The sequence below is a fragment of the Myotis davidii genome, unplaced genomic scaffold (genome assembly GCF_000327345.1).
Source record: "Myotis davidii unplaced genomic scaffold, ASM32734v1 scaffold174, whole genome shotgun sequence".
Lineage (NCBI taxonomy): Eukaryota > Metazoa > Chordata > Mammalia > Chiroptera > Vespertilionidae > Myotis > Myotis davidii.
The window spans coordinates 3,538,992-3,542,228 of NW_006289087.1; the positions used below are offsets into that span (position 1 = coordinate 3,538,992).

A 3,237-nucleotide genomic window follows, 5' to 3' on the forward strand; every position below is an offset into this window, starting at 1 on the left:
TCTCCTCCTCTCCCCCATTCCCAATGGGGCCAAGTCAGGAGGCGCCCCAAACACTGGAGCCCTCCACACCAGCCTGCAACCTCTCTCAGCATTCGGGGCACAGGGAGCACATGGCACCTCCAGTATCAGGCTGCCCATGATCAGAATTCAATGAGTGATGCATGCATGATATCTATAAAGCTCTCACTGGTGCCAATGGCACGCGCGTGTTTCCATCTGTCATTGTCGAGCGTGAATTTGACATAGACTGGGTCCAATTCACATGTGCAACTGACAAGAACACCCATGGCTGATACGCATGTGCCCGTGCATTGCCAAACGTGAATCGCCCTGAACACTCACAATATTCTAGCAACGAGGTGTAGTTTGGAAACGGGCCCAGGAAAACGTTTATTCCAACCGTTTATTCACCCTCCACTCTTGCCCTGAGTCATAACATCCGGGTCACCCTACTTCCATGGCAACCTGAGAGTGGCGTCTATTCTGGTCGAGGGCAGAGCCCCAACTCCAGCTCCATGACTGGGGCTCTGAAAATGCCTCCCTGTTTCAGACGTTTCCTCCTTTCCCCACCCCACCCTTCTTCCCACCGAGCCCCGGGTGTGATGGAGAATTCCACCGGAAGGTGACACCTCAGGGTCTCAAGCAGCCTGAGGGCTCATTTTAAAACGCTCCTTTAAAAGAAAAAAGAAAATAGCCTGGCCGGTGTGGCTCAGTGGTTGAGCATCAACCTATGAGCCAGGAGGTCACATTCGATTCCTGGTGAGGGCACATGCCTGGTTGCAGGCCTGATCCCCAGTGTGGAGGGTGAAGGAGGCAGCCGATTAATGATGCTCTCTCATCATTGATGTTTCTAGCTCTCTCTTCCTCTCCCTTCCTCTTGGAAATCAATAAAAAAAAAAATACGTGTGTGTATTTAAAATATATATCAGAGAAGAAGGGAGAGGGAGAGAGAGATAGAAACATCAGTGATGAGAGAGAATCAGTAATAGGCTACGTACTCCCCACTGGGGACCCAAGGGGGCATGTACCCTGACCAGAAATTGAACCATGACCTCCTGGTTCATAGGTCGATGCCCAACCACTGAGCCACACAGCCAGCCGGTTCCCGAAGGCAGGTGTCCTGAACAGCAGGAAGCTCAACACGGACACGGCCTGTTATCCCAATCTGCTGGGAAGTAAACAGGTTTTCGCTACCCTCTCCCTTCCCTCTCCTCTCTGTCCCTCCCCCACAACATGTGTAACTTAGTCATGAAGGTCACGGCGAATCTTCTGAAATTGCTCTTAGAATTTTCCAAAGCAGTTGCCAACCTCGCTGGGTCAGTCTCCAGGGAGGACTCGGCTCAGCACTTCCAGACATTATCTCACCCGACCCTCCGATCAAGCCCGGGAGGGAGCTGTCCTTGGCGTTTCCATTTTACTTGAGGAACAAAGTTTTAATTGGTCAAGGAACTTGTCTGCGGTCACAGTTCGTAGTGATGCACACTGGATTTGAACCTTTTTTTTTTTTTTTTTTTTTGCCACCAAGGCCCTTGTTCATCTCTTCTCCAGTCTTTCTGTGTCCTTACTCTTCCTATACTTCAAAAATGAAGTAGAAATTAAGGCATGATGAATAAAATTAAAATAAATAACGCTATATATGAATGCCAAGAAAACTCAAAGGTGTACTAGAAAATGTCTAACACAAGATAAGGCAGTAATAGAGGAATAGAGAAACAAAATCAGTATGAGACCTGTAGAAAACAAAAAGATGGTAATTATATTAATTGTTATTTATTAATTATATTAATGGAAACGGATTAAACACTCCAATCGAAAAGCAGAAATCAGCAGAATGGCTTAAAAAAAATATGTTCAGCCTAACCGGTTTGGTTCAGTGGATAGAGCATCAACCTGCGGACGCAAGGGTCCCAGGTCTGATTCCGGTCAAGGGCATGTACCTTGGTTGCAGGCACATCCCCAGTATGGAGTGTGCAGGAGGCAGCTGATCAATGTTTCTCTCTCATCGATGTTTCTAACTCTCTATCCCTCTCCCTTCCTCTCTGTAAAAAAATCAATAAAATATATTTTTTAAAAAAATGTTCTAACTATGCTACCTACAGAAAAACATCCTTGAGACTCAAAGGCATAAACAAAATGAAAGGAAAAATAGTTTTAAAAAAAGTATATCTTTTTCAAGTTGCTCTACGAATATCCAGCAAAACGGACATGATGACAAAAATTATTACTAGAGCCAAAGACAGACATTTTATGATGATAAAAGGGTCAATCCATCAAGAAGACATAATTATAATCACATATGCACTTAACAACAGAGCCCCGAAATACATGTAGCAAAAAGTGACAGGATTTGAAGGAAGAAATAAATAATCCCACAGTAATAGTTGAAGCCTTGAACAGCCCACCTTTAACAATGGATAGACTTAGACAGAAGATCAGCGTGGAAAACGGAGACGTGAATAGCACTATAAATCAACCAGACCTAACAGACATCTATAAAACACTCCACCCAACAATAGAAGAATATACATTCTTCTCAAGTGCACATGGAATATTTTCCAGGGCAGACCACATGTTAGGCCATAAAACAAGTCTCATAAATTTAAAAGGATTTAAGTCATAAGATGTCTGTTCTCGAACCACATGAAGCTAGAAATCAGTAACAGACAGAAATTTGGGAAATACATTAATATGTGAAAGTTAAACAACATGCTCCCAAATATACCAATGGTATTTGGTTAAAAAAAAAAAAAAGAAAGAAAGAAAGAATCACATGGGAAAACAGAGAATATTTGGAGATAAATGAATATGAAAATAGAACATACCAAAACTTATGAGGTATAGCAAACGTGATGCTTAGAGGAAAATGCATGGCTATAAATGTCTATATAAATATATCTCTTTGGGCGCGGGGAGGGGGGAAATGGACACATATGTAATACCCTTTGTAATACTTTAAGCAATAAAATATATATATATATACATACATATATATATATATATATCTTTTTTAAAAGAAAGATCTCAAGTCAATAACCTAACCTTTCACCTTAAGACTCTGGAAAATGAAGACAAAACTAAGTCCAAAGCTGGCAGAAGAAAGGAAATAATATTAGAGCAGAAATAAATGAAATAGAGAATTAAAAAATAGAAAAAATTCAATAAAACAAAAGTTGGCTTTTTGATAAGATCAGTAAAAATGGACAAATCGCCTGGCCAGCGTGGCTCAGTGGTTGAGCA

The 3,237-nt window shown here is 41.9% G+C and overlaps 1 long non-coding RNA gene across 1 annotated transcript in view; it reads right to left on the reverse strand.

Annotated features, from left to right (window-relative positions):
- The window catches only part of LOC102753394, a 22,208-nt gene that overhangs the window by 4,864 nt on the left and 14,107 nt on the right, over positions 1-3,237 (reverse strand). Inside the window, exon 2 of the long non-coding RNA XR_435545.2 lies at positions 507-511. This is a non-coding gene — a long non-coding RNA (uncharacterized LOC102753394). The remainder of the gene's footprint in view (positions 1-506; positions 512-3,237) is intronic.